Source organism: Arachis duranensis, chromosome 7 (assembly GCF_000817695.3).
Source record: "Arachis duranensis cultivar V14167 chromosome 7, aradu.V14167.gnm2.J7QH, whole genome shotgun sequence".
In the NCBI taxonomy this organism is placed as follows: domain Eukaryota; kingdom Viridiplantae; phylum Streptophyta; class Magnoliopsida; order Fabales; family Fabaceae; genus Arachis; species Arachis duranensis.
The window spans coordinates 52,840,555-52,849,147 of NC_029778.3; the positions used below are offsets into that span (position 1 = coordinate 52,840,555).

An 8,593-nucleotide genomic window follows, 5' to 3' on the forward strand; every position below is an offset into this window, starting at 1 on the left:
CCTTGTAGTAACTCCGAAAATCGTCATTTTAAACACAATTTTTTATACTGAATGTAAAATCATAAACTATTTTATCAAAATTAAATTTACACAAATAGTAGCTGAAAAAAACTCTCCTCAATTTCAATGCAGTGCTTCTTCTCTATCTCAATCGTTTTTCTTTTGCTTAAAATGCAAATTCTAATGGATTATAATGTTCAAGCTTGTGCCATGCACTTTTATGTATCTTACATGTAGGAAGCGGTACACCTACAAAACACAAATTCAATTTTGTTATGCACCCTAAAAAACATAACTTGTGTTTTGTTTGAATCAAGAGAAAAACTGATCAAAGTTAACCTGTTTCCTACATGGTGACACACTTCAACTTGGATTTGGCAGCTCATTTTCCATTTTTTTCTTTTACTCTGTTCTCCTAAAAACACAAAATGCGTTTTGCAGGTCATTTAGTTTTTTTTCCTTTCTGACAAATGTAAATTGCATTTTATAGATATATAATAATTCAAATCATCAATATTTTTGCATAAAACACATCATAATACAATATAAGTAGGGGTGGCAATGGGGTGGGTAGGAGCGGATTTTTGTTATGTTCGATTCCGTCCTGTCGTACAACAATCCGCATAGAACCCGTCCCACTTTTATCCGCGGGTAATAAAACGTTGAACCCTAACCCGCCCCTGCGGGTACCCGCCTCGGCCCTATCCGCCCCTATAATTATTAAAATTCAATAAATAAAATTAAATTTCAAAATTTATATAACCATCATCACATACATAACATAAATTAAAGTAAAAATTTAAAAATGTGATACGATATTATTAATCATTTAATAATTATTTTATATATATTATATACATAACGGGACGGGTATTACCTAAACCCGACTCCGTCCTGCCTCTCCCAAAAATCCGCTCTGCTAAAAACCCGTCCCGCATTCACTATAACAAAACAGCATTTTAGTGACGGTTTTTTTAATATTTGGTGACGGTTTTAACTGTCACTAAATGATTTTGCGACGGTTAAAGAGAGCGTCACAGATTTGAGCGTCGTCAGCTGACATAATGACGGTTTTGGACCACCATTGGTAAGAAGTGTCACTAAATTGTTTGTGACGGTTTTTAAAATATAAAACCGTCACTAATTTGTAACACTTATAAACGTGTTTTTTATACTGTATTTCGCGATGTTTTGAAGCTGTCGTTAAATTACTAAATTTTGTGACAGTTTTTTCTCATATTTCTTGACTATTTTAAACCGTCACCAAGTTACTAGTTCTTATGACAATTTTTAACATATTTAGTGACTCTTTAAACGTCACAATATTTTTAGTGACAGTTTTTAGATTTAAAACCGTTACTAAATTACTTATTCCTGTGACAGTTTTTTTCTGTATTTAATGACTATTTTAAACTGTCATAAACTCTCCAACATCAAAGATTTCTATTATCAAACGTTGAATTCTCGAAAAATAACATTGTATTTCAACAAATCCAAATTCAATCCTACAAGTTTTACAAAAATAGTAACAATGCGAGGCTAATTTTTTCCCAGCCATTTTATGGAGTGGAGGGGCCCAAAAAAAGAGAGAAGAAAAAAGCTCATATATACTACTAAAAATTAAATGCATATAGCATAGTGAAGGGGTATGAAGGAATGACAATAACATTTAGGAAGCATATTGTTAAATGCTGCTAATTTCTTTCTTAACCAAGGTGTCATCTGAAAATTCTCCATGTAGCAGCTGGTTTATTGGTTCTTCTTCTTCGATGTTATCTTCATTGTAACACTTGTTGCCCAAAAAGCTAAGTTGATTTGTCGAAGATAACAACCTAGCCCACATTCTATCAGTTATCACTACATGATTTCAGTTTTCATTGACTCTCTGCATAAAAATGAACCCAACAAAGAGTTAGGACAAAGATTTACATAACTTTTGCTACCAAAAAGTGTTTATTATTTACTCTCTGCTATTATTACTTCCTGAATAGAAGTTACTTTCTAAACTTGCTTTATTTTTTTGTTAGAATGAGAGAACAAATGCAAATGTTCAATGATGAACTTACATAGAAGGGTATATAAGTTTGTCTTACATTGACAAGTCCACTTGTATGGCTAGTGTAATCTGCCATTGCTCCATGAACAATACTTTGAGCGAGAAGTATGCAGTACACATTATCAGAAGCATTGCTTAGAATGGCTCGAATCTCTTCTTAGAATGGCTCGATTCATGTAAGTTGGATCTGTAAAACAGAAAAGGGAAGGCAATGCTCTCTCTGTCATTGTTATATGCAGTGTGAATACATAGAATTCCAAAGTTCAATCTTCAGAAACCTATATATTTGAAAGTTATGGCCATCATCTTCTCTTTTGACAAAATGATCCTAGAAGAACACAATACAGAAAATATGCTCTGTTAGTTTAAATGAAACTAGAGATGGTTTAATTACTACGATTCGTCACTACTCTGCTCTCAAGATCAAGCACTGTTACTACTTCTATTTCTTAGTTTAAACTAAAATAGTATCATACTATCATGTACATGACTAATACTAAGTTATCAGCTCTAGCAACAAAATGTTAGACCAACCTTCTAAATCAACATCCCTTCCATCCTTAAAAAATTTTCTCGCTAGCTCCATCTGGAAGAGAAAAACATTATTAAGAACGATGTTATGAAAGTGGAAACTACTAAACCATTTTATGCAGAAGATACACGCATCCTACATTTACATAATAAAAACCATTGTTTGGATTCTGACAAAAGGGAAATAAATAGAGATACCAATCTCCGATAACAACAATAAACAAAGTGAAACTAACAAGGTCCAGGAACTCATCAAGAATATTGCATGATGGGTTCTAAGACGGTAAGTCCTACAACTTGCATCCATTTAACACACTACTTTGCTACTGAGCAATAATGACAAAGTCCAAATCTTTAGAAATGACCCTTAATAAGCAATTCAACTCAATAGTCATACTCAAAAGATTTGAACATTCCCCAAATTCCCTATATGCAATTCAACTAAAAATTGGAAACGGTTCAAACTAAATGAATAAGTATTGACAAAAAGAAAGATTTTTTTAAGCTAAGTCCAAAATCCAAAATATACTATAACATTAATTAAGGTCAAAGTTTGAAGCTTTGGATAAAATTGAAAGAGGGAACATAGTTTTAGTTAAAATTATATTATATTATTTTATTTTATAAGTAATATTAAATTTGAGTTCTGCACCAAGAACGTGGCATACAAGTAAGATTTTGATTATTATAATATCTTGTTTGGAAGGAACAACAATAAGCCAATAACTATCAGATCACATCTTCTAAAAATCAGTGAAGGCGGTGAGAACTCAATTAAAGGCCCACACATTATGTTCTTCTATACTCTTCCATTCATCATCAATATCATAATCAATAGCAATATAATAATATTTTATATTTAATTAATTATTATTATATATATCCCCAAAAATCAGAACTCATTATTATTATCATCATATTGCTAAAGCTTATTCTAAGAATAAAACATCTATAAGCTCCTCCGTGATTTCGTCCCCTCTCTAATTTGTCATTTTATTATCTATCTATCCATATGGCTGCTACTTCTGCTACAGAAAACAGAACACTTGATGGTATATATATAGAACAATACTAGGGGGTCAGTAATTTTTGTGATTGTTAGCTATCAATTAGCCATCAATGATGATTTGATGGTGTGAGATTGGTGTGAGATTTCATCTAATAGCTCACCTTTCTCTGCTGGTTAAATGCTGGCCAAAATTCAACAAAATTGCTGGCCCCCTAGACTTTTCCATATATATATATACAAACTTTCTATGTTAGCTGATAAATGAAGTAGTGAGATTACTAAAATAGGTCTGGATTATTCGTCATGACCAGCTACATAGGTCAGTCCATCAGCTAGTTCAGCTGAGAAATCATCAGCTATCAAATATTCTGTTTTTAAAAAATTATTATTATTTCAATAAAACGGATAAAAAAATTGAAAAGAAAATGACAGAGATTTGGTATTTGGGTATTTTTTTCTAGGGAGTAGGATGCATGTTCTTTTTCTTTGACGCATAATTCAAAACAAAAAAAAAAAGAAAAAAGTAAAGCAAGATTCAAAAACTAACAAAAAGACAAGTGGATGATTTCAAAAGTAACTGAAAATGCATATACGATACCAGTGACAATGGTGTCTCTCCATGAAAGGCATGCCCTGAGTTGCTTTGCTGCCTTTTTCACATTATCATCCTTGGCTTTCAAAAACCGTTTCACACAACCATAGTTACAGAACTTCTCCTGCACACCATAATCATAAACTCAATAATAATTCTATATCATATTGCAATTGTTCTAAACAGATCAAATTTTATTTATTTATTATAGTGGAAGGCACTCGGCCCAAAAGGAAAAGAAGACTAAGTAGATTAAATTTTAATTGGATTTAATTTGATCATGATGAATGAAAGTATCAAGAACTTACAATGCCATTAAACAAGGCAGTGCCACTTATTTTAAAGATGAACACAAAGCAGGGAAGAATTTCAAATATTAAATTCAAGTCGAAAATATTCAACTGCCCTACCTTCTGAACATAATATAGGCTTAATTTTCCCCCCTTTCAGGACATAGCGAAACAAGAGAACAAATTATTGTTTAACCATTTCTCTCAGGAATTTTCATTTCTTCTCAACCCCCCTTTCTTTCTCCCCCTGCAGCTAAAAATGAAGACAACAAACATTAAAAACAAAAGAAAGAAAAAAAAGGATGAAGTAGAAAAAGTACCAGCAAATGGACGTTAACGACACGACAAAAGATCTTGGTGGGAAGTTTGAACATTGGAATCCTTTGATTTAGTTCCTGATTTGTTGATTCTACTAATTACAGCCGCAAAATACACATAGGAGTTTTAAAACTTGGACCACCCTGCAAAATTTTTTCATATTAAATATGCAAGTGAGTTTCTTCTTCTAAAAGATAATCACATAGGAGGAGTACTTTAACAATAAAAAATCTATTGTTAATACCGCTTTGGCTGAAATTTGCCTCATAAGATAACCATTACGAAGTGTATATATAAAAGTGACATTTAATTAATCAAAGTTCAAATTATATGTTATATCTTTATATTATTTTTTTAGGAAACAATAAGAAAAATGAGCAATCTATTCTGTATCTGATAAATAAATATAGTTAACTTCTTGCTATTGGAATATAACAAGAAATGTTGATGAATTACTCTATTATTTAAAGCAACTGTTAGCTTGAATAAAATAAGGTGCCTTCTATGGTACCTATCATCTTATTGTACCTATGGTGACTACAAAGAAGTTTACCAATTAGTTGTGGACATTTGGTAACTGAAAGCGTATCACTAAAAGTGTTGCTTAAAGAGAAAGTGTTACCCTTAATCGTTAACTTGGCTCTGATACCAAAATTTTAATTTGGATTTTTCTTTTAATTTCTTTTTCGAAATTTCTATTTGTATAGGTGCTTTATAAAAAGTATTGACCATAATTTTTCAATCTTGTTTTAGTTTATAATATTCTTTTTTGCATGGATTATTATATATAAAATCTTTTATCTGTTTGTTTTTTTCTTTAATATAATTTCTCAAATCCTCAATAACTTCTTTTATTTCTTCACTTTCTCCTGTTTCTAAATATCTGTTTAATTTTTCAATTTCATTCTCCATTTTTTCTTTTAACAGCTTTAATTCTTTTAAATCATAATATGGTGTTCCAGGCATTTATAAATTTTTCAAGTTTAGCTCCAACTTGTTTATATTTGTTCTTATTTCTATCCTTTTTATTATAAGGTCATTAATTTCAAACTGAAGATTATTTAATTCTCTTTTATACTCCTTTATTTTGATTGTCATAACTTAGTGTTTAGGGTTTCATTTAATTTTTCGACCTTTTTTGTTAATTCTTTTATTTCAGAATTTTCTTCTTTAATCTTTAACTTAGATAAACTTAAAGGGCTATTAATTTTGGATTCTCTTATTTGAAAATTCGATGAAACTAATTTTCCTGATGGTTCTTTTAGTAAAAGAATTGGGTTTTCAATAGCTTTATATTTTGGTATTTCTGTTTTTACAATTTTCTGAAATAATTCATCGACATAAATTCTTTCTTTGTTTTTAAATATTATACTATGATGGCTATTTGTTAAAGCATAATTTATTGCATATGTAATTGAAAATGGTTCATCGTCTTGTTCCATTAGATTCTTTCTGTGAAACTTATAAGCCAAACTTATAGATCTTCCAAGATTTTCAGTTGATAAAGATATAGCATATCCAAGATGGGCATTGAATTTAACATTTATGTTTGCCAAGTTTCCATGAACAATTCCAATTATTTGATCTATTGGGTCATCAGTAATTCTTTTGTCACAGATTCCTAAGCTTATTGGTGAATTAATTCCTTTCATGTATGTAGATTTGATTAAGACTTGTATAGTACTAATATGAATCCATCCAATTTTAGATCTTTTTTGTTGATCCTTAATTTTCTCAATATGTTTACTCAATTCTTCATCATTTATCAGAGCTATTTCAAGTTCTCCATTAGCAGATTTTATCTTTATAGGGGCTTCAAGTTGAATTTTTCCATAGTATATTATATTTTTTCTATTAAAAACTTCTTTTAAAAGATTTTGTTTATTAAAATTTTCATTTGATTTGAGATTTAATTCTGTTTTTAGAACAGCCTGTTTTTCATTATCTAATAAGGCAGATAATCTATAATAATCAGATTCTTCCGTTAATTCTAAACTTTCTAAATAATTCATAATTATGAGATTAAGATAAAGGCGTACCTTTCTGGAGAAAAACTTCCTTTATTTAGAATATTTTACATAAGATGTTTTTATATCCAGAGGGGAGATTGTAGATACTAACTCCAGAGGGGAGTTTAGAATTGGTTTTTCCTAAGGGAATTCTTCTTCAAACTATAGAATCGCCTCGGCCGCTTCCTCCTTGTTCTCCTAGCATATGAGTACTCTTAGCCTTCTGCTTTCTATTGTTTGATGCCTTCTACAATTGCCTAAGCAACCTATTTATAATAGTTGGGTTTGATGGACAATTCCCATCCTTACCCTTCTTATGACGTCATTGCTTACGTCATTGTTTGCTATCTTGCACCAGCTACATCGTTGGTGCTTTATGACCTAAGTGCTTACGTCACTACGCAATAATGTTAAGAGATGCTTCAGATGTGCTGTCCTCCTCTTTCATCATGTGACCTTCAGATGCGTTGTCTTCTTTCTTTATCATGTGGGTTGATTCCGTTTTATTATTGCTTTCTTCAGATAACTCTGAGACACATAGCTGGCACTTGTGGTCTTCTCTGTCTTTTATCAAATAGCAGAGATTCCTCTTTATCCCTTCGGGGAGCTTTTCTAAGAGTCCAGATAAGTTGTAGAATGCTGATTCAAATTCCACTAAGAGTCTCATCTCTCTTTCTTCAATTTCATTCCTTTTACTGGACACAAGCAAAGTATTTCTGCTTTTATAATTGATTCTTGTGTGAGATTCCCTTGTTATCTTTTGAGTTCTTTCGAAGACCCTTGCTAGTGTGCTGGCTAGTCTTCCTTCATGACTGTAGATTGTTAAATCTTGAACTTGATCAATTGGTTGAAAATTTCCTGGGAAGACGGACATGAAGATCACTTGATGTGCTGGAACCAAGCATTCTTCTTCTTCATTAAAAATAGGTTGACTATTCGTAAATTTTAGGGATATATCCCTTGGATTTACGTTGTCAATCATATTTTTAAATCTTTTTACTGCATCAATAAATCCTGCAGGAAACTCACTAAGAATTTTCAAATCATTAAAAATTAAGATTGTATCAATTAATCCATACTGGAAAAACTGATAGGTGTCAGATGGGGAAGCCTCTGGAAATATAACCAGCTTTGTTAGCTGTTCTTTGGCAATAGGATAATATCCCAAGATCGCCCTCTTTTCTGCAGTCCAATTCAAGACTATGTTAAGGGTTTCTCTGAGATTTGATCTACAAACCCTCTTCTTTTCTTTGATTTCAGCCCTTGTAGGAATGTTTCTTATTATCCCTGTTCTCTGGGTTTGAATTGGAGCTTTATCTGCTCTCTTTAGGGTTTGCTCTGGATGAAGAGCTTCATATTCTCTAAAAGATTCCTTTGCCTCTTCCACTGTTAAAAATCTTCCTTTATGAATTATCCTTAATTGCTGTGTAAATGGTGCTGCTTTTTCCCAAGCATCATATACTCCTTTCATGGGGCCATTATAAATTACATAATATTTTTTATCTTGGGTGGATTTTTTGATAATTTCAGCAATTGTTTTATTTTCTGGAATTTTTTCCTCACCTGATTTGTCCACCACGCTTAGCTGGCTGAACTCTTATGGTTTTGGTTGTTATGTTGATTTCATTGCTTCGATGGCCTTCTTGAGAGATTGGATCTGTGTCCTTATTTGCTGACAATGCTTGCATTTTTCGAGTTCTTGTTCGTATTTTTGAATTTCTTGATTTAATGCGTTGTAGACGAACTCCATTCTCTTGTTAATGTATCTGCAATAACATTTTTGTCACC

At 31.6% G+C, this 8,593-nt stretch overlaps 1 long non-coding RNA gene across 9 annotated transcripts in view; it reads right to left on the reverse strand.

The window, feature by feature from the left end:
- Positions 1 to 1,421: 1,421 nt before the first annotated feature.
- LOC107459059 (uncharacterized) overlaps positions 1,422 to 8,593 on the reverse strand; it is a 16,499-nt gene continuing 9,327 nt past the window's right edge. For 4 of the 9 annotated variants that reach the window (XR_008001451.1, XR_008001448.1, XR_008001452.1 and 1 more), the window contains 6 exons: positions 4,799 to 4,939; positions 4,599 to 4,731; positions 4,195 to 4,312; positions 2,591 to 2,642; positions 2,067 to 2,384; positions 1,422 to 1,885 (listed from right to left, as the gene is read on the reverse strand). This is a non-coding gene — a long non-coding RNA (uncharacterized LOC107459059). Of the gene's footprint in view, positions 1,886 to 2,066; positions 2,385 to 2,590; positions 2,643 to 3,875; positions 3,965 to 4,194; positions 4,313 to 4,598; positions 4,732 to 4,798; positions 4,940 to 8,593 lie in introns of all 9 variants that reach the window. The other 5 variants (XR_008001454.1, XR_008001453.1, XR_008001456.1 and 2 more) reach the window with 5 other exon arrangements.